Source organism: Lathyrus oleraceus, chromosome 5 (genome assembly GCF_024323335.1).
Source record: "Lathyrus oleraceus cultivar Zhongwan6 chromosome 5, CAAS_Psat_ZW6_1.0, whole genome shotgun sequence".
Lineage (NCBI taxonomy): Eukaryota > Viridiplantae > Streptophyta > Magnoliopsida > Fabales > Fabaceae > Lathyrus > Lathyrus oleraceus.
In genome coordinates this window covers 189,066,841-189,090,644 of record NC_066583.1, presented here as the reverse complement: position 1 = coordinate 189,090,644, position 23,804 = coordinate 189,066,841, and the positions used below count along the sequence as shown (strand labels likewise).

General features: G+C 35.8%; 1 long non-coding RNA gene across 6 annotated transcripts; it reads right to left on the bottom strand.

Annotated features, from left to right (window-relative positions):
• Positions 1-16,705: 16,705 nt before the first annotated feature.
• LOC127087765 (uncharacterized) lies at positions 16,706-19,658 on the bottom strand. Of its 6 annotated transcripts, none has more exons than XR_007790021.1 (9): positions 19,386-19,658; positions 19,172-19,273; positions 18,900-19,069; positions 18,573-18,660; positions 18,365-18,452; positions 17,934-18,179; positions 17,640-17,800; positions 17,433-17,560; positions 16,706-17,259 (listed from the first exon to the last, which is right to left on the bottom strand). It is a non-coding gene; the product is annotated as an uncharacterized LOC127087765 (long non-coding RNA). The 6 variants fall into 6 exon arrangements; XR_007790023.1 differs by having other exon boundaries at positions 17,433-17,557; XR_007790022.1 differs by having other exon boundaries at positions 17,433-17,800; positions 18,573-18,772.
• Between the last annotated feature and the right edge of the window lie 4,146 nt (positions 19,659-23,804).

Here is a 23,804-nt window from a genome sequence, read left to right as displayed (position 1 = left end):
AAAACTATTGTTGTTATACTATGTAATACATGTACACACACTATGTTCATTACAATTTTGCTGTCTAATCTAGGTACCTGTTTGTGCTTGAGTTTTGGTTTATGTCCCTCCTTGATTGTTCTATCTTTTTCATTTTTCTGATAGCATTTCCTTAAACAAAAAAACAGCTATCTGAAGCATCTCAGAAAATGCTCTGATGACATCTTGTGGAAATTCTTGTTCCACAAGCTTATATGAACACTACAAAAAAATTGAGTGTGAATAGTAACAATTTTGATACATTAATTCTTACTGCTACTTCTATAGGACTCAATCTTTTTTACTGTTTAAATAGAAATTTAAAGAATAATTTTTGCCTTTATTATGCTCTAGGAAGGAGGATTGGATTGATCAACACTTGAATACTATCTTCAGTTTACGAGCTCTATTGAAGAATTTTTCATGTGGTTATAGGGATTTTTTTTAAACGTTTGCCATTGCAATTTGAGCTAGGATCATAAACTTTTTAAAAATCTCTCGGATCTCAGCACGGTTTGAAATTGCATTGATTGCATTAAGGTATTTTTTAAATTATGGAGATAGATTTTCGGATGCATCATAAACACACACTATAGATCAATTCTGAGTCATATCATAAAAGTGTTTTTTTTAGATTTGAAGATGTATATTGGTAATTTGTCTGTAGATGCATCTCAGTAGCATATTGAAATAGAAATAGAAAATAGAAAATCAGAAAGTTGTATTTTGACAAAATAAAATTATGATTCATAACATAAAATCAATATTATATAGGTGATGTTAATATAAAATTAAACATTACATTTCAATATCCAGGCGATGTTAAGATAAAATCAAATATTATATTTCAATATTCAAGTGGACGCTTCAACATCTTCACAATTTTTTTGACTGATCTTGAAATCGTCGCTTCCACCTTGATCAAAACTTTTGTTTCGAAACCGAAAAATGTATTCTACAAGCCCTTACATATGCATTCATCTTAAGTTCATAGTTGTTGAACTCAATCTTGCATTCGTTGTTAATTGACGATGAACGATACTCGAGTTTTACAATTTTTTGATTATCCACGAAAGATAGGTGATTCTGCATTTCGTATTGCAGATCTTCAAAAGGGATGTACTCATTGATCTTAAATTTTCTCTCGGGTGTCACGCTGAAAAATGAGACATTTGCGATATAACAAATGATGTTCATTTGCGACATTTTCTGCTTGTATGAGACATGATACAATAGTCTATATTTATAGTAGTTGTAGACAAATATGGACCTAAAAAATTCTATCTTGTATTAGTGGAGGTTTCAAAGATGTCAACATATAACCACACAACTTAAATGGACATTCACATTTTCTTGAACGGTATCATCTCATTTAAAATTCCGGATAAGAGGTATATATTTCCCATTTATTTCGCATGTCATTGTCACAAATGCACCTGTTCTATCTGAACCATTATCGGGCCTTCCGATTACCACACCAAATTCCAGTTTCGAGGACTCCGTACGAATCCATTGAAGCATGTGATCACAAAATTCAAACTCTTGCTCATTTTTAAATTGGTTGTCAATATCTACCTCCTTCACAACAAAAGTTTTGACATCCAGAGACACAATATATTTAGGGAAAACACCGGGGTGAACCATTTCTAATGAAAACAATTACAATAAAAAATTCAAAAACTACTAAAACTGTAAACAGAGTTGGAAAAATGAGAACATACAAGTTACAAAGATGCATCTCCAAATTCAACGCACATTTTATCAGACTAAAAACAAATTTAATTTGATCAATAAAGTTTGAAATGAATGATCTTTACCTGAAATTTCAACTTCTTTTGCTCCTTTTGATGTGATGAAACACAAGAATGAAGTTTTGAAAGTAAAAATGTTGATTGAGAATGAAAGAGTTTTTGAAAAGGATTTGGAGTGAAAAAGAAGTATGAGTTCGTGATCATGCAGGTGACTGCTTTATCAGTTTATTTCAGAAATACATCTTCGAAAATATCTAACATGTAAATGTGACAAATATTTCAAAATCTCACCTCAAATCTCCGAAGATGCATATCTAGAATAAAATTTTGTTTTACTCTAAGATGACACTCATTTAGTGCATCATAAGATGGTGCAATGGATGTGTCCGAAGATATCTAAGGAACATTTTGAATTTTTTATAGGGTGTTTTTCCACCCCATAAAGTGAGATAAGAAATCCCTGACATTAAACCATAATTTTTAACAGCGAAGATTGCATATTGCAAGGGTTTTAATATTTTTCAAAGGGTTAATAATTAACGTTAGAGATGGTAATTGGATCCAAGTTCGGTAGGCATCCGCAAAAATTACTTGCAATGGATAAAATAAATACCTACTTTATTGGGTATGAGTTCACCCACAAATTTAAATGAATATGGATGCGCATATAGATACTCTATTATCCGTCCGTTCCCACTATATATAAAATTTCTTAAAACAAATATCTTTTCTCTGCGATTTCTTCCATTGCCTGTTCTTGCCGTCATATTTCAAATCTGCTTTTTCCAATCTAGTTTTGAAACTTAACGTAACACATGTAACACACTAATAACAAGTATCACCTACTGCCTTCGCTGACTAGTGGGACATGTTTCCCTTTGCCTTGGCTGACTAGTGGGACATGTTCTGTATTACCTATTGTTGTGTTATATAACTTTTTTCATTTGTTTTGTATGCCTACATGTTTTCCGAAAATCACTAAATATATAAAAGCAAGATTTACATGTATTCTTTATTCCATTATTCCACTAGATAACGCATTCCAGTATTCCACTCTTTTTTTATAAATTAGAGGGGACAAATTTGAGTATTTGAATCTCTTCGAATATGGATATGTGATGATGTTTAATAGTAGTTCATGAATTTGGATTAAGGAAGATGCTTCATATTTTCAGTGTTAAAGAAAGTGATGATGGTGATGATGTTTAATACTAGTTCATGAATTTGGACTAAGGAAGATGTTTTTCAGTGTTAAAAGAAAGTGATGATGGTGATGGTGAGGTTAAGATTGGTAAACAATGATGGAGAAAATCGGAATATATATATATATATATATATATATATATATATATATATATATATATATATATATATATATAGATAGATAGATAGATAGATAGATAGATAGAGAGAGTTGCATTAACTAGATATGAGAATGCCTCCAAAGCATTTATACAAGTATTATAAAATGATTGGGACCTTAAACATATAAGTATATAACTAAAAAATGAAAAAACTCGAGCCTGTAACCGATTACATCAAATGGTTATCCAGTTACAGCTGACATGAATACAATAATACTTTTAGTGGTAATCAGTTAACCTCATGTGTTAACCAATCACACCCTCAAATATTTCACTTTTCTGTAAGTCATAAGAGTTTCTGGTCTTGCTGTAACCGGTTACACCCATGTGTTAACTGGTTACAACACTTGAATTACTAAAATCACTTTTAACACACCATCTTAATTCAAGTGCTCCAAGTCTTCCATGCTCATGTTCATCTTCAACCTCTTGAACACATTATTTGTGACTCCTTAGTCAACAAATCAGCCACTTGGTCTTCACTTCTGCAATATTGCAATCTTACCCTTCCTTCACTAACAAGCTCCCTCAAGTAGTGAAACCTCATCTCAATATGCTTGCTCCTCTCATGTGCAATTGAGTTCTTAGCAAGATTAATCGTGGAAATGTTATCAACCAGGAGTGTAACACCCTCACCCTCACTGCTGCCCAACTCCTCTAATAGATTCATAAGCTACACGACTTGACACACACATAACGAAGCGACAACGTACTCAGCCTCACAAGATGATAGTGCAACTACCGGTTCCTTTTTCAAACATTAAGAGATTGGTATTCCACCGAACATAAATATGTATCCAACTGTAGACTTTCAATCATCTTTATCTCCACATCAATTGGAATTTGTAAAATCAAGCAAATTACATTTTTTGCCTGTATCCGATCCTGGAAAGAGAATTCCATAGCCAACAAAATCTTTAACATATCTTAGGTGTTGGTGTAAGCCCTAGAGGCCAATACTTTTGGTACTTGTATCGAATTATTTATTAATAATAAAAGGCATTTTCTTTATTATGTTTGTTTAATAAAGTCCCTGGAATAGATAGTCCGTTTAATGTATCAAGTGTGACTTGATCATGAGAGCACATTAAACATAAGGACACTATTCTTAAAGTATCCGTAGTCGAGCTTTATTGTGAAGTGGGATAACATTAAAGCATTAAGACTATTATGTTTGTAGACTGATGATCACATCTCATGGATCATGGATAAAGAGTTATCAAGTCTTAAACATAGGTATGAATATTAAGAGTAATATTTATACCGGATTGACCCGCTATGAGAATACTATATAGAAAGTTATGCAAAGTGTCATAAGTTATTCTCATGGTGATAATGGTGTATACCACTCTTCGACCTGAAACCACTATGGACCCTAGATGTAGAGTCAAGTGTTTTATTGCTGATCCAACGTTGTCCGTAACTGGATAACGATAAAGACAGTTGATGTGTACTCCACAAAGCATGCTGAGGGACATGAGTGTCCTAGATGGAATTTGCCCATCCTGCGTAACAGGATAAATGTCTATGGGTCCAATATTGACTGGACAAGGATGACACGGTCTATACCTTGTGTTCAATATAGACATAAGGGCAAAGGGGTAATTATACACATAATTATTATCACAGGAGGTTTTGTCAGATCGCATGACATTTTCGTGTCTTGGATAGCAGTGATGTGTTGCTAGATACCGCTCACTGTTTATTATGTTAAATGTGTGATTTAATATAATTGTCAACGTCGCAAAAACCTATAGGGTCACACACAAAGGACGGATTGATGAGAGATAAAGTAACTAAGGAACACCGTAAGGTATGGTGCACTTAAGTGGAATACGAAATATGGTAAGGTACCACACGCTTAAGTGATTTTGGGCATATTATAAGATATGGGCCAAAATACACTTAAGTGGGCTTTTTAGCTTGAAGCCCACACAAGTGGTTCTATAAATAGAACCCTTGGGCAGAAGCATTCACAAGAGAACTGAACTCAAGTGAAGACTTGGAATTTCGTTTCCCTCTCTCTCTCACACTCAAAGCCTTCATTCGTACCAGCTAGCACTGAGATTGAAGGAATCCGTTCGTGTGGACTGAGTAGAGACGTTGTCATCGTTCAACTTTCGTGATCGCCCCGTGGATCTGTATCCAAGGTTTTGATCGTTACAAGAGATCTGCACCAAAGGTTTGAATCGCCACAAGAGGTAACGATTCTATCACTGATCATGCCCATTCGTAAGGATCACTAAATGGAGAAATTTTTAAATTCCGTTGCGCCTTGGATGGAAATTCTCCTTCAGTGGTATCAGAGCCACTTATGAAACCATGAATCTGATAACTGATTTTGTTATGTATTAATATGATTAAAGACAGAATGAATCAAAGATTAAATTGAGATCGATCAAGTTATATATATATATGATATATGTAATCCTGATGCAAAATACATTATATATGATATAGTGTTCTCGTTTCGTTCATTCAAACACTCAATGGTTGTTTTCCTTTGAGCGATCAATGGTCGTATGCTTCTTGATCCGACATTAGTATGGTGAAGCAATGACGTGTTGATCAATCATACTGAATCAACAATCGAGGTGTGTTTGACGGTCTGAAATTGGTGCATCAGGGTTAGTGACGGCACAAGGGTTGTGTTGTCAGAGAGTTATGCGATTGGGGTTGTGACTGCACAAGAGTTGTGCTTTCTAAACACTTTTTGGAACAGTGTTAATCGGTTAACGCAATACGAAATAAAAATTTTAAGGTTTTCAAAAAGTGTTAACCGGTTAACGCATTTGGTTAACCGGTTAACGCAAGACGGAATACAGTTTTCCAAGAGATTTTCAAACAGTGTTAACCAGTTAACGCATTTGGTTAACCAATTAACGCAAGGCAGAAAACAATTTTTTGAACAGATTTCAAACAGTGTTAACCGGTTAACGCATTTGGTTAACCGGTTAACGCAAGGGAAAATTCACCCGTTCCCGTTGACCGGGCAGCGGACCCCCGGTTAACTCTACGTAGTGTGATCGGTCGTCGAAATTTAATTTGGTTTTAATTAATTAAAAGAATTAAAATTGATAATAATAGTAATGTGTTTATTATTGTCTTGTGGTGATCGGTTATGACCTTAGCTTTCCTTTATTTTGGTTTTGGGTTTTAAAATATGACCTGCGTGTCGTGCCTCTCTTTTAATCTCTCAATGTAACTTCTTTTCTCATCTCACTCCCTCGTATGCAAAACGAGTTTCTTTATGTAATGTAATGTTATAAAGAGAGCAAAGAAGTCAGTGCCAAAAGGAGGACGACCTTGAAGATGTTGCTTGGAGAAGCTTAGATCGTTGTTAGCTTAGCTTAGGTTCTCTCATTGGCTGGGGAGAACAATTGCGCTAGGGGCCATAACTGTTTCATTATGTATGTATGTTGATGCATGTGAATGTATGTTGATGCATGTGAGAGGCGATTTATATGATAAATAAGCCGGTGAGATCAGAAAAATTGCAATTCCCTCAAATTAAATATTAAGTTTATGCTTTCCAAGTTTTAACACTCGTCAAGACTAGTATCAGATAATGTAGGTTTCGCCTACGCGAGGTGCATGTTCTATATTAGTAAGGTGCGATGGGATAATTGTAATATCCAACTGTTAAAACAATGGGTCAAACTTAACTAAACAAATTCTAATAATATTATATGTGTTTGCTTTCCAAGTTTTAGCACTCATCAAGACTAGTATCGGACAATGTAGGTTTCGCCTACGCGAGGTGCATTTTCTATATTGGTAAGGTGCGATGGGATAATTGTAATATCCAACTGCTAAAACGATGGGTCAAACTTAATTATAATAATATTATATATGTTTAGAAGCAAGAGTTGGGAATGATCCATATGATGGATTGGAATAAGGAGTTATTCACCAACTGAAATTTTCGAGAGTTGTATGAGATACAACTGGAAGAAGTTCCTACCTAAATAACCTAGTTTTGTGTAATCCGCCTACGCGGACTTAGAACGAAGTGAAATATGGATCTCGACCCACTAGAAAATCTTCCAACGGGATTTTCCGAATCAAATGATGAGGGTCATTTATTTTGAGTAAAATAGTGGGAGCATATTTAATTAAAGGCCTAATTAAATATGTCAATGATACTTATATTTTCATCAATCCTTATGTAGATTACCATGACAACAAACACCTCTAACAACATCTTGCGATCAATCCTTGATAAGGAAAAATTGTCCGGGACAAATTTTCTGGATTGGCACCGAAACCTGAGGATTGTCCTCAAACATGATAAAAAGCTGTATGTCTTGGAGACACCTATTCCTGAAGAGGAACCTCCTAGTTCTGCACCTAAGGCAGAAAGAGATGCTTATAAGAAGCATGTCGATGATGCCAATGAAACTGCTTGTCTCATGCTAGCTACCATGAACTCGGAATTGTAAAAGCAACATGAGAACATGTCAGCGTTCGATATGATCGAACACCTGAAGATGATCTATCAAGAGCAAGCAAGGCATGAGAGGTTTGAAGTTTCAAAAGCCCTTTTTCAAGGCAAGTTAGCTGAGGGAGCCCCTGTAGGTCCCCATGTGCTCAAGATGATTGGGTATGTGGAAAACCTTGAGAGATTGGGTTTTCCCCTCGAAAAGGAACTTGTGACTGATTTGATCTTGCAATTGTTGCCAGATAGATTCAGTCAATTTGTCCTAAATTTCAATATGATTGATATGGACAAATCTCTTCATGAACTGCTCGCCATGTTAAGAACTGCCGAGCAGAATCTGAAGTCAAAAGGGAAGTCCATTCTGATGATCGGAAATGGAAAGAGACAGAACAAAAGGCCCATTAAGCAGGGTGATAAAGGGAAAGGCAAGGAAGTTGCCAAACCCAAACCCACTGTTGCTTCTTTAAAGCCTAGTGGAGGCATAGCAAAAGAAGGCACCTGCTTCCATTGCGGTAAGACCGGTCACTGGAAGAGAAACTGCCCAAAGTACCTGGAAGATAAGAAGAATGGAGTAGAGACTTCAACTTCAGGTATTTTTGTTATTGAAATTAATTTATCTACTTCTGCATCATGGGTATTAGATACTGGATGGGTTCTCACATTTGTACAAATGTGCATGGACTAAAAAGGAGTAGAGATTTGGCAAAAGGTGAAGTCGACCTACGAGTTGGCAATGGAGCAAAGGTTGCTGCTTTAGCCGTAGGAACTTATGCATTGACTTTACCTAGTGGTTTAATAATTCAGTTAGAGAACTGTTATTATGTACCTGCAATTAGTAGGAATATTATTTCCGTTTCTTGTTTGGACAAGTTTGGTTTTTCATTTATGATAAAGAACAATTGCTGCTCAATTTATTTGAATGAAATATTCTATGCTACTGCACAAATGAACAATGGACTATATGTCCTTGATCTTGAAATGCCTATTTATAACATTAATACTAAAAGGATGAAACCTAATGAGTTAAATCCAACTTACCTTTGGCATTGTCGATTAGGCCACATAAATGAGAAACGCATTTCCAAACTCCATAAAGATGGACTCTTGGACTCTTTTGATTATGAATCATATGAGACGTGCAGATCTTGTTTAATTGGAAAGATGACAAAGTCTCCATTCACAGGAAAAGGTGAAAGAGCTAATGATCTTTTGGCCCTAATACATACTGATGTATGTGGACCACTGAACATACCAACCAGAGGAGGTTTTCAGTACTTCATCACATTCACTGATGATTTCAGTAGATATGGTTATGTGTATTTAATGAAACACAAATCAGAGTCCTTTGAAAAGTTCAAGGAATTCAAGAATGAAGTACAAAACCAACTAGGTAAGAATATTAAAACTCTTCGATCAGATCGAGGTGATGAGTATTTAAGCCTAGAGTTTGATGACCATCTGAAAGAGTGTGGGATCCTATCCCAACTTACTCCTCCTGGAACACCCCAATGGAATGGTGTATCTGAGAGAAGAAATCGAACCCTGTTAGACATGGTCTGATCCATGATGAGTCACGCCGATCTTCCAAACTCCTTTTAGGGACATGCACTATTGACAACAGCTTACACACTTAACCGTGTTCCATCCAAAAAGGTTGAAAAGACACCATATGAGATATGGAGTGGTAAGAAACCACATATGTCTTACATGAAGATTTGGGGTTGCGAAGTTTATGTGAAACGACAAATTTCAACTAAGCTTGAGCCCAAATCTGACAAATGCTTATTTGTGGGGTATCCTAAAGAAACAAGAGGGTATTACTTCTACAATCCTTCAGAGGGCAAAGTGTTTGTCGCTCAAACTGGAGTTTTCCTAGAAAAGGATTTTATTTCCAAAGGAATCAGTGGGAGGAAAGTAGAGCTTGAAGAAATTCAAAAATCACAAAGCATCGATACACCTATGGAGGAATTAGAGCAGGAAACACAAGTAGTTGTGGAAGAGGAACCTGCTCAAGTAGAACAAGACCAACGTAGGTCAAGCAGGATACGTCACCTACCTGAGAGATATGGATATCTCATAACAGATCAAGGTGATGTATTACTCATGGATCAAGATGAGCCTGTGACCTACTCATGAAATCTTCGTTTTGATGAAACAGTAAAACAATATGGATTCATCAAGAACGAAGATGAGCCTTGTGTCTACAAGAAGGTTAGTGGGAGCATGATCGTTTTCCTGGTATTATATGTAGATGACATATTACTCATTGGAAACAATATCCCTACCCTGCAACAAGTAAAGTCTTGGTTGGGGAAATGCTTTTCTATGAAGGACCTAGGTGAAGCAGCCTATATATTAGGAATCAGAATCTATAGAGATAGATCACAAAATTGCTTGGCCTAAGTCAGAGTACATAGACAAAGTGCTGGAACGCTTTAATATGAATGGTTCCAATGGTGATGTATTTTGCTTAAATGGCGGCGCTGTGAGCTAGAAAAGTTCAAAGCAAGATACAGTTGCCAATTCTACAACCGAGGCCGAGTATATTGCTGCCTTAAATGCAGCAAAGGAAGCTGTTTGGATCAAAAAGTTCATTAGTGAACTTGACATAGTTCCTAGCATTGTGGATCCCATTGGTCTCTATTGTGATAACAATGGTGCTATTGCACAAGCTAAGGAGCCTAGATCTCACCAATGATCCAAACACATACTCAGGCGTTATCACCTCATTCGAGAGATAATAGATAGAGGGGATGTGAAAATATGCAAAGTAGCTACACTTGACAATATTGATGACCCACTGACAAAGCCTCTTGCGCAACAGAAGCATGATGGCCATACTAGATCAATGGGCATTAGGGGTATGCCTGATTAGCTCTAGTGCTAGTGGGAGATTGTTGGTGTAAGCCCTAGAGGCCAATACTTTTGGTACTTGTATCGAATTATTTATTAATAATAAAAGGCATTTTCTTTATTATGTTTGTTTAATAAAGTCCCTGGAATAGATACTCCGTTTAATGTATCAAGTGTGACTTGATCATGAGAGCACATTAAACATAAGGACACTATTCTTAAAGTATCCGTAGTCGAGCTTTATTGTGAAGTGGGATAACATTAAAGCATTAAGACTATTATGTTTGTAGACTGATGATCACATCTCATGGATCATGGATAAAGAGTTATCAAGTCTTAAACATAGGTATGAATATTAAGAGTAATATTTATACCGGATTGACCTGCTATGAGAATACTATATAGAAAGTTATGCAAAGTGTCATAAGTTATTCTCATGGTGATAATGGTGTATACCACTCTTCGACCTGAAACCACTATGGACCCTAGATGTAGAGTCAAGTGTTTTATTGCTGATCCAACGTTGTCCGTAACTGGATAACCATAAAGACAGTTGATGGGTACTCCACAAAGCATGCTGAGGGACATGAGTGTCCTAGATGGAATTTGCCCATCCTGCGTAATAGGATAAATGTCTATGGGCCCAAAATTGAACTGGACAAGGATGACACGGTCTATACCTTGTGTTCAATATAGACATAAGGGTAAATGGGTAATTATACACATAATTATTATCACAGGAGGTTTTGTCAGATCGCATGACATTTTCGTGTCTTGGGTAGCAGTGATGTGTTGCTAGATACCGCTCACTGTTTATTATGTTAAATGTGTGATTTAATATAATTGTCAACGTCGCGAAAACCTATAGGGTCACACACAAAGGACGGATTGATGAGAGATAGAGTAACTAAGGAACACCGTAAGGTACGGTGCACTTAAGTGGAATACGAAATATGGTAAGGTACCACACGCTTAAGTGATTTTGGACATATTATAAGATATGGGCCAAAATACACTTAAGTGGGCTTTTTAGCTTGAAGCCCACACAAGTGGTTCTATAAATAGAACCCTCGGGCAGAAGCATTCACAAGAGAACTGAACTCAAGTGAAGACTTGGAATTTTGTTTCCCTCTCTCTCTCTCTCACTCAAAGCCTTCATTCGTACCAGCTAGCACTAAGATTGAAGGAATCCGTTCGTGTGGACTGAGTAGAGACGTTGTCATCGTTCAACGTTCGTGATCGCCCCGTGGATCTGTATCCAAGGTTTTGATCGTTACAAGAGATCTGCACCAAAGGTTTGAATCGCCACAAGAGGTAACGATTCTATCACTGATCATGCCCATTCGTAAGGATCACTAAATGGAGAAATTTTTAAATTCCGTTGCGCCTTGGATGGCAATTCTCCTTCATTAGGATCCTCTTGACTGCTGCCAAGTGAGACACCTTCGGTCTCCCCCATGAATCTACTCACAATACCTACACTAAACTCCAAGTCCAATCGCGTATTGCACACGTAACACAAGTATCCAATCAACATCCTATACTGAGTTGGATCAACATCTTCCTCATTCTCATTCTTTGACAATTATAACCTTGGTTCAGCCGCAATAATGGAAGTATTACAATGCTCAATTTCAAACTTCTTCAATATCTCAAGCGCATATCTTCTTTGATGCATGAGCATTCCCTTTTTGGACTTGTGGAACTCAATGTCAAGGAAGTATGTCATGCGGTCAATTTCGATCATCTCAAATTATGTCATAAGTTCACCCTTGAACTTAGAAATGCTCTTTCTGTTGCTTCCCGTTATCGATAAGTCGTTTGTATATAGGCAAAGGATAATCACTCATTCACTTGTATTCATCTTCACATACACTCCATGCTCATATACACATTTCTTGAAGCCAAACTCCTTTAGGAAACCATTTATTCTTTTATTTCAAGTTGTCATACCCTAATTTTTATTCCTATGATTTCACCTATCATATCATTTACATTTCAACCAAGATCACAAGCATGGTATCCTACTATACTCCCCTATTTGGGTTTGCCTTTATGGGAGATCATCAAGCACCCATTGTATTTTATTTTTACCTTTTTGCTTGCTTGCATTCTAACTTTGCTAACCTTATTCAAAATACAAAAATATGTGTTTTTTCTTTTTTCTTATTGTACAAGGTAGGCACTGACAATCAAAGGATCAAGCTTGGTTTCTAAATTAAGATTTTGATTCCCAAGGTCAAAGTTTGGTCAACAAGTGATCCACAAGAGCTTTTATTTCAAGGCATGCCCTATAATCTTAGGTAACATTCATGCCAAGCTTCATTCAACATCATTCGATCAAGAGAAATTCAATTTTGGTTCCTAATTTCAAAGTTGATTCAAGTGCGGCTCGTGTGTTTAATTCCATGGCATCTCCATACAATTTTCAAGAAATTATCAAGATTCTTCAAGGGACAATAAAGTTTCCTTCATTTTGTATTCAAGTGTTCATCATTGGGTCTTTGGATGCAAAATGGCAAGAAATCACAAGTTGGCACATGTTTGGTTGATCTAAAATCAAGTATGGCATGCCACTTGGTCCAAACACTATAATTCTCTCATTTCTCAATGTTTTTGGAATCTACTTTAAGCCAAATGCCACATTTGAACTCGTCTACAAATTTGCTTCAAGGGTCAAACATCAATTTTGCCCCCAAGTCCATCAAGTTTGGAATTTTCCAAGAGGCGCATGTGTGTACAAAAGTAGGCCCAAGACCTAGTCGACCTAATGTATGGCCTAGAATTTCAGGTCACGGCCCCAACTTTCTATCCATGCCATTTTCAACTCAAGCATCCTTTTGATTTGGTTCTTTTTGAATTTTTTTCTTCGCCATGAGGAGATCATTTGGCACAAAGAATATCTCAAAACGCACGTGTGGATTTCATTTGGCCTGAGCTCCAACATGGTACCTCAAACTCTACTTCTTGCACAAGTTTCGGGTCATGAATTTCATGCCAATTCCAAAATGGGACCACCTGCACATGTGTAACCTCTTTGGCAAAGAAAAATTCATTTGAACAATTGCAAAATAACTTGGTTTCATCATCAACTCACGCATTTCATGTTTCATTTCACACGGATTGCAAATCATCAAAATTTTGACCTAATTCACACGAATTTGTCTCCATTTCACACATACCATGACCTCACTTCATTTCTTATAAATTTAGGAAGCATTTTCCTTCATTTCCAAGATTGGATAGCCAAATAAACTCTCAAACCATTTGAACTCGATACCTCAAAAACTAGTTAACCATTTCTTTGATTCAAGCTCTTTTAGCTTCGAATCTTTGCCTAAAATCATTCATCGACACCTTCTGAAGCTAACTGAAGCACTGTTGTGGCTTGAAACTCCTTGGGACCTGACTTTCAAATCCACCATTGTTCACCTCTGAAGCTTCAACTGAAAAGGTAAATACGAGTAACATTTCTGAGCAAACAAATTACTAGTGTGTTCGTCGTGATTCACTAATAAAAAGCCCTCAACTATCTTGAACTTATTCTTCGTATTAGTGATTTAATTTTACTTTGAAGAACTGGGGTTCTTCGTGTTCTTGAGCAAATTCTCTTTGCTCAGAGTCAATCAATGGCTCTGATGCAAAGAGACTTGAACGATAAAGTGTTAGGCACTTGAATCTATGCTTGATTCTGGTCAAAAATACGAGTTCATGAAGCTTGCAAAATCAACTCAAGGTTGAAGATGAAGCTAATGCGCGCGTTTTCAAAAAACTAGTTGTTGGCCATAATTCAAATATTTTCTTTCTTTCTTTCTTTTATTTTCATTTTATTTTCATTTTATTTTTCCTTTTACTTTCTGATTTAATTTCAATTGATTTTTAATTCATTTTTGCTCCAAGTTTTTTACACAAAATATTTAATAATATTTTGCATCATATATAGTTTTTGCATAATTTTTTAAATCACTTTTCATTTAATTGATATTTTATTTTGTTTTTCATTCAATTTTCATTTTCAATTTTACTTTTGATCATTTTTAAACATTTTGAGATCCAACTTTTGAGATTCACTCGCTCGTATTTTTCTTGACCTCTCATAATTTTATCAACCATCTCATAATGATAGTTTATCCCTTGGTGTAGCATATGTTTGAGTCCTTTGATTTGTTGATACATGATCCCACTGTGATGACTTGAATTTGACTTCTAACATCTAACAACTAACAACTAACTTTACATTGATGTCATTTCATTCATGTCATTTGCATTCTTGCCTTTTACTTTATGCTCTTATTGATTTCTTATTTCAAAAGAACAAAAACATGATAAAATGGCTAAGATCCTAAAAAGCTTTAATCTGATCTTATGGACTTTGTGTTACTATCCCTTGCTTGAGGAGTATCTTGGACTTTGGACCTTAGGACTTAGTGCTTTCCCCTTGCTTGGAGTATATATGATACTTTGTGATTCATGTGAGACCTTGTGATTCCTCTGGACCTTTGATCTTCACTTCAAGACTTGGATGTTTCTTTGTGGCTTTGTTATTCATCTGGATCCTCTGATATTCATCTGCTTATGTGCTTTTTCATCTTGTGCCTTAATCTAAAGGGAAAAGAATGCTTGTTTTGACCAATGTCAAATGCTTGCTCCATCTTGTGGTTAGTACACTTGCACACACAAAGGAATTCTCTCAGGCTACCTTACAATGAGACATTTTATTTCATGTCATTTAGTTCATGCTTTAGGATAGCCTCTTCATATCCTTCCCACTTCTTCAATTGTCAAAACTTCTTCCTATTTTAAAACTTCTTGCTTTCAAACTTCACACCTTTTCTTAATAACCCTTGATTTTGTCAAGTGATCCAGAAAATCTTTTTCTCAATAAATGCTAAAATATTTAAGCATACTTAAACATTTTTTTCAAACATCTAAAAAGACAAACCATTATACTTTGTGCACCTTCCTTTAAGAGCATTTTTTTTTAAATATTGGATATTAGTATATTCGTGTAGTGATGCAAACCACTATACTTCTACTATATGTTAAGAAATGATTGACATTTTCCACTTGAATGTTGAGACGTGCTTGTGAGAAAGTCCAAGTAAAAGTTCTCCATATCAAAATGATGAAAATGCTCATTTCCCCATACTTGTGGGTAGTAAGCTGTATTTTCCACTTGAATACGACAAAATGTATTTTCAAATTAAAAGCAATCAACAAACAACCCAAATTTTTCATAAACACAAATTTGCAAGTGGTTCCTATGGAGTACCATAAATGTGAGGGGTGCTAATGCCTTCCCCTTGAATAACCAACCCCCGTATCCAAAATTCTCTTTTGTTTTACCTTTTGTGGGTTTTGTTAGACCTTTTTCCCATTCCCTTTGGAAACAATAAATTTTGGTGGCGACTCTTGCTTCTCTGAGTTAAGTTAATCAATAACTTAATCTCAAAAATTTTCCCGCTGCGACATAAGCTCTTAGAGCTTTATTCAAACCATATAACACTTTCTTCAACTTTTAGAACCTCAGCTCTTGGGTTTCTCAAAACAAAACCAAAGGATTATTCTACATATACCTCTTCTTCAAGTGGTTCATTAAAAAATACAGACTTGACATCCATTTGGTAGACGAGCCAATTGTTGTTATTCACAATACCAACAACAAGCCTAATGGTTTCAATCCTAACAATCGGTTCTAATATCTCTTTAAAGTCTATGCATTCTCTTTTCAAAAATCCCTTAGCAACTAATCAAGCCTTATGCTTGATTATTTCACCCTTGGGATTTTCCTTCACTTTGAACACCTATTTCACACCAATTGGCTTCTTTTTATTTGATAGTGTCATACCCCGATTTTGATCCTGAAATTTTTTCATTTTTTTTCTTTTATTTGTGCATTTTGCATACATTCATCAGTATAAAATGGATTTTAATCACTTGACTTTTGTAATTTTTCAATATTTGATTTTAATTTCAAATCAAGTTTAAAGCCAAATTTCAATTTAATTTTAATTGTTATCTTTACTAATGATTCAAAACTCTAATTGATTTTAATTTTCAAATAGATGTTAGAATTGATGTCAAAAGTAATTTTAACAAATTATTGGATTAATTTGATTTTGATTGGGTTTTCTACTGATTTTTTATTATTATTTAAATTGATATTTAAATTAGTCTTGGATTATTTCTAAAAAAAATCCATTTTTATATCCATAGTACATTTCAAAATCAAAATAGCATTACAACATTTTCATAAATAATAAAAAAATCATGTTCCAAATTGCATTTCTCAACATTTTCATACAAGTTCATCCTATTACATAAATCCTACAAATACAATCTTAATGAATAATCAAAACTCCATCAAGAATCTAAATTCCAGCATCCCAATAATTCACTCCAAAAAAGAGTTCTACAACACATGATAACAAATCAATATCATAACAGAAGGTTTTCAACATCGCTTTCCAGTTCCTAATAGAACCTTCACAAAAAAGAAGGAAAATTGATCAACTTGTTATAGTTTACTAGAATCAAGAATGACCAATTATGCTGAAAAATCAATTTTGTTTACAAAGTGACAAAGTTAACAAATAATAAGGGAGGAGCAGTTCATGCTCATAGCCACGGATTTACACATCAGTTGCATATGAAAGTATTGTTGTTGCTGCTGAAGGTGGTTTCTACTAGTTACTTGAACTCGTGAGTATGAAGGATTTTTCTGTTCACATTGGCGGAAGACTCCTTTGTATCCATGTTATACAAATCCTCTCTGCCTAGGCTGGTTCAAGCAACCTGTTTTTGTTCCTTGCAACCACTCGGTCTTCAGTTCCTGCATGACAGATAGTTCGACGGTTAGATCTGAGTGTGCTCTCCGGTACCAAATATGCTCAAATAGATTTAAGGCATGTGATAAATTTGAAGCTTTATGGTGCAGATGTCATAGTTACTAACTAGTTTTCAACCAACACTGATGCCGAACTAGAATGCGGTTAGAAAATTTACCTGAGATGCCAGAGCTTAAGATGCTGTAGCATGTAGTCATCACAGCTATGTTGACAAAGGAATTGTAACCTGTGGTATTTGCAGTTCAAACCTGAAGCATGTTTCCTTGAAACTAATGGTTGAAGCTACTGAAAGAAAACTTTGGAATAAGGAGATATCTGCTAGAAGGAGAGCCTTGAGAAGTTGATGGAAATATATCAAACTTACCATAAGAATCCTGCAGAATTTTTGATTAGTCACCTCTCATTCGAAATGTTTCAGACAGTAGGCCAAATCGCAAAGCCAAGAGGTTGGTAAGGATAGCCTCTCAGCCCCAGATTCTAGGCTCTAGGTTGGTGAAGATCTTAGAGGCCCCACAGTTTATGTACCTGCCAAGATGAATGCACTGGTTGTAACACATGGAGAAATCCCTCACAAAAGAGAACATATCAAATTTCATTGAAATTCAAAGCTCATAAAAAGGGCAAAATTGCGGTGTACACTGTAATTATCGTTGCATACCGTTGTTAACTTGAAGACTTCTTCTCGCGATATTACTTTACAAAGGTCTTCACCAAGTTTATTTGCAATTTAAGGAGCATCATTAGCAATGTTTTACTTGCAGCAACACCGCCTGCCACTGTTGCACCTACTGCAGTAGCATTTTAACCCGACAATCACAATCCAAACTCTTTGACCAATACCTTTCCACAAAACCAACGGTTCTAAACTGTTATGACTTGTTTTCTGCAACAAATAACAAACTGCCTGCACAATGTTAACCACAACGGTATCAGTAACAAGCAAGCAATTCTTCAACAGAGAGCTTTAGGTAGAGAACTTGGTTTAGCGTTTGATCTGATAAATACTACTCGGTTACTATCCATTATCAGATTAGACAAAGGAAGGGATTGGCCATGTCAAGATAAGATGCAAGGGAAGAGATTCTGTACCTGATGATGAATCTGTACAAAAGCTTTGCAACGAGGTTCTGAACTTTTGCTCCCAGAGGCCAGACACAAAGAAATATATACTCGTACACTGCATTCCCAATCATATTACACAAGAAATAAATGAGAAAGAATAAGAAAAACAAAAACATAAAGTTGATTTCGAGATAATAACCATTGAATTTGATGGCAAACGCATTAAGTTGCAAACCTGGGATACAGCCGGCCTAGAGAGATTCAGAACTATTACTACAGCTTATTACCGTGGAGCCATGGACACCTTGCCGGTTAATGATGCCCTGAAAGTGAATGACAAGAGTCCAAATGCATTATCTATGCTGTTTGAGCTGGAATTGAAAAATGACGAGTGGGTGAAGGCAAAAGAAACTCTCCAGGCAACTAGCGATGCCACTGATAGGAAAGATTCATATGTTACACTTTCACTAAGAAAACCAGAATTACTTTGCTGCAGTTTGCAATAAAAAAGAGAAATCCAAAGCTAGAAGCGACTCATTTGGAAAAGGACAAAGATGGTTACCGGAAGTGGTTGGCTGGTGACTTGGCCTCAGGAGCACGAATCTAAACCGTAGCCGCCGGTGTTCATCGCTGAAGCATCAACCGCCTGCATTTTCGACCAAGTCAAGCTATCTGCAACCAGTACACCTTGAACCTCAACCTGCCTCATCAAACAGATGTTCAAAATTTTCACTGCGGTAAAAGTTGAAATAATCAGTCAAAGCAGTAAAATCCGAAATACCCAAAATGGAGTCAAGACGAAACAGAGGAAGAAAAAGCAAGAGCGCAGATTACCTTTCCCAATTTGTATCATCAAACGGGCTAAAAGCACTTCTGAGCATCCGAAAAAGCGCTTCTGAGCTTTCTCCTTTGAGCCTTTACACACCAACTGAAACCCTAATGCGCAAGGATAAAAGGAAGCGAGTGAGAGGGAGAAAGGGGACGGCGGAGGCGATTCAAAAAACCCTAGTCACAACGAAAAATTGAAAAAAGGAGTTAACGGACAAACCGAAAAGGCCCGAAATCTTCCTCCGCGGATCCTTCACCGTCAGCCACGACACCCTTCCAAACTCCATCATCACCGTCATTACCGCTATCGGAGGTGAGTGTTTTTTTTAAGTCTTTCTGGAGCATTCATTTGAGAGCAAGAGGATTGAGGGGTTTTTGGTGAGAAGAGGAAATTGAGAGCGAGTTCGAGGCGGAGAGTGGAGAGCGATGCAGAGGAAGTGAGATTGGGAGGAGAGGATTCACGAGCTAGAAGAGGAAGTCTGTTTTTCTTTTCTTTTTTAATTTTCTTTCCCTAATTTATTTTAGATAGGATAGTTATTTAGATTAGAAATTTTTAAATAATATTAGTTTAGATTTTTTTAAATTAATATTAGTTTAGATTTTTTTTTAAAAAAATAATTTTAGTTTAGATCTTTTTTTACATAATGTTAGTTTAGATCTTTTTTTTTAAATAATTGTTAGTTTAGATCTTTTTTTTAAAATAATTTTAGTTTAGATCTTTTTTACATAATGTTAGTTTAGATCTTTTTTTTTAAATAATTTTTAGTTTAGATTTTTTTTTTAAATAATTTTAGTTTAGATCTTTTTTTAAATAATGTTAGTTTAGATCTTTTTTTAAATAATTGTTAGTTTAGATCTTTTTTTAAATAATTTTAGTTTAGATCTTTTTTTAAATAATTTTAGTTTGGTTTTTTTTAAAATCATTTTAGTTTAGATTTTTTAAAATAATATTAGTTTAGATTTTTTTAAAATAATATTAGTTTAGATTTTTTTTTAAAAATAATTTTAGTTTAGATTTTGTAGGATATATTTAAAAATTCAAACTAGATTTAGGTTTAGAGTAAAGTACTGATTAATTAGGATTTTCTTATTTTGATTAGTTTAATTAGGTTTAATTAGGGTAGTCCATTAGTTTTCCTATTTATTAGTTTTTTTTGTTTTATTTCTTTTTTTATTTACCTTAGTTTATATATTTAGATTAGTACTTAAATAACAGTTAATGGTTAAATAGCCTAGTGGAGAGGGGTTAGTTCCATAGTCTTAGGTGGAGTGAGTTCAATACTTATACGTAGCACTTTTTGTAGTATTTCATTTTTTCTTTAGTATTTTTTTTAGTATTTCATTTCTTTTTAGATTTTATATTTTATTATTATTTTGTTTTTAGTATTTTGTTTCTTGTAATATTTTTTATGTCCATGCTTCTTTATTTAATTTCATCATACATGCAAAACCTTTTTTAAAAAACAAAAAAAATCATACTTTTCTCGATTTAATATCGAGCCCTTTTTCACACCCTTGTAAGTCGATTGCTTTTTAAGCATCGCCATCAACCTCACATAGCTTACTCTTGGGCTTTCTTACAATGAGCCGGTTCTCTTGCACCTACACTCATGCATTATTTGTTTGGGCCCGATCTTATTTATTTCATGATTGTGTAATCCCCATTTGACAAATGTACCCCACTCCCCCAATGTGTAATATTTTTGTACTTTTTATTTCTTTATTTGTTTGGTTGTTTAATTAGCTACTAACACAAGAATAAAATCAACAAATTTCAAAAATACAAAAAATATGACTCGATTCAACGTCGAGTATTTTCCCAATAAACAAACCAACTCACTTTCTCCCTCCTATTCCACCCCATTTCAAAAACTTCATCAAATGCTTGATCCAACGTCAAGCCATTTTTATAATAAAAACTCAAAAATATTAATTCGTAATTAAGACCTTTTCAATAAAGATGGAAATGGAACGTGGTGTATACCACGCACTCCTGAGACCAGGATTCGAGATGTATATCTCGCCGATCCTAGTCCTCGCCATCATCCAAATTTATCCACTTTGTTTCCTCTCAAACACTCAATCAAATCTTTCTCAAACATCCATCAAATACTTGATCTAGGTCAAGTCATTTTCACAACCAAAATTCAAAATACCTAATTATTATTTAACACTTTTCAATAAAGGTGGAAATGGAACATGATGTATATCATGCACTCCTGAGGTTAAGATTCGAGACGTATGCCTCGCCAATCTTAACTCTCGCCATCGTCTAAAATTGCCAATATGGTTTCGTCAAACCCTTTCTCAATTAAATCTAAAACACCTAATTCTTATTTAAACACTTTTCTCAATAAAGGTGGAAATGGAACATGATGTATATCATGCACTCCTGAGGTTAAGATTCGAGACGTATGCCTCGCCAATCTTAACTCTCGCCATCGTCTAAAATTGTCAATGCGGTTTCTTCAACCCCTTTCTCAATCAAATTCCAAAATACCTAATTCTTATCTTAACCTTTTTCAATAAAGATGGAAATGGAACATGGCGTATGCCGTGCACTCCTGAGACTAGGATTCGAGATGTATATCTCGCTCATCCAAGTTCTCGCCATCATTCAAAATACATCCAACCAATCAAACTCTTTTCTCGCCGCCGTGCGGTTAATTAAAAACATTTTTCATAAATGAAAGATATATTGTCTTAAGTGATACAAAACAATGTTTCGGCCACGATTGTTGAGTAGAGATAAATGACGCTTTTTCGAATGTAGATTTATAAATCCGTTCGATGTGTGGTATGCGTTCACACCTCATCTGTTTTGGGTAAAACGATGTTTTCGTCGATTAATACAATATAGCTTTCGCTAAAAATCGACCAACAAACAAACATTTTTCTACCCAGAACTACGTAAGCCTTGATTTCTCTTTTGAGATACGTAGGAGCAGGATTTGTAAATCTTGTCAGGCCCATTAATAAAAAACTTAGGTTTAGTCCTTCGTCAAAAATCCAAAAACATTTCTTCTCTCTTATATTCATTCTTTCCCACCTAATAACTTGAAAAGCCTATCATTTCAAACTAACATTAACGCACACAACTGACCTAATGGTTCCCGTTGAGTACAACGGACGTGAGGGGTGCTAATACCTTCCCCTTGCGTAATCGACTCCCGAACCCTGATATTGGTTGCGATGACCATATCTTATCCTTTCATTTGTCTTGGGTTTTATCGATATTTCCCCTTTCCTTTTTAGGAATAAATAAAGTTCGGTGGCGACTCTGTTCAGTCCATCATTGCGAGCGTGCGATCGCGCTTCGCTTTGAAGTCGTATCCCCATTTTTTCGAGGTGCGACAGATGGCGACTCTGCTGGGGACCAATCCCAACCCCTAAGCGAGTCAAGCCTAGTTAGGACGTTTGTGTGCCTTTGCTTGTTTAATTGTATGGCTTTTCCTTATTTATTGCTTTCTCATATCTTTATTGTTATATTGATATTTGTTGTATATTGGTTCCAATGTGTTGGGTATTGATATTTGATTGCAAACCATGTGGGAAAGACTCTACACCCGAGTCTAGAGTGAAAAAAAACATAAGATAGGACGATGGTTGAGTAGTACGGACTCCCGAGGTGTATACTTCGTAAGAGTCGGTACGAGAACCTCACTTAGAGTAGATCCTTTTGCAAATATTGTCGCCCGAGGTGTATACCTCGTAAGCGGCGATGTTTCAAAGGGGTCCATGACTCTAAGGACCTTTTAGAACATTAAACCTTTGGCCAACTAGAAATGATGGTTGCGTAGTATGGATTCCCGAGGTGTATACTTCGTAAGAATCGATACGAGAACCTCGCTCAGAATAGATTCCCTAGATGGAGTTGATGACCGGAAAGTATTTTCCGTAAGCGTCAAACAGTCTTTTGAATCCAGGACTCTGAGTACCCTGTCTAGAACCCAGTCGATGGTTACGTAGTACGGACTCGCGAGGTGTATGCTTCGTAAGAGTCGGTACGAGAACCTCACCCAGAATAGATTCCCTTGATGGAGTTGACGACCGGGAAGTATTTCCCGTAAGCGTCAAACAGTCTTGTGAATCAATGACTCTGGGGATCCTTTGTAACAAAGCCCTAGATCATACCCGGTGAGAACCCCGTTTTGGAAAGCAATCAAATTTATCCATACCTCGAACCGTTGAACCTATCCAAAAAAAAATAAAAAAATAAAAAAAGGCATTGCATCCATTCATTCATTGCATATGCATAAAAAGCAAAACTCTTAGTTGTTTCGCATTATTTCAGGAATCCAAGACTTGTTAGCAAGATGAATCCTGAGAGAAGGGTTACTTTTCAGTTCAAATACAAGAACGTGGACCTTACCAGCCTACAGAAGTTGAGTGCTAAAGTAACACCCCTCAAACTCAACAGCTTCGTACAAAACTATGGAAGAATTCTTGACATCCTAAATGAGAAGATGGACATGATGACCGCAGTGACTATCGCTCAGTTCTATGATCCACCTCTCCGTTGTTTCACATTTTCTGACTTCCAGTTGGCTCCTACCTTGGAGGAAGTTGAGAGGATCATAGGCCGGAACTTGAAGGACCATAACCCATTTCCTAAGCTCGATGAAGATATCCCTCCCGA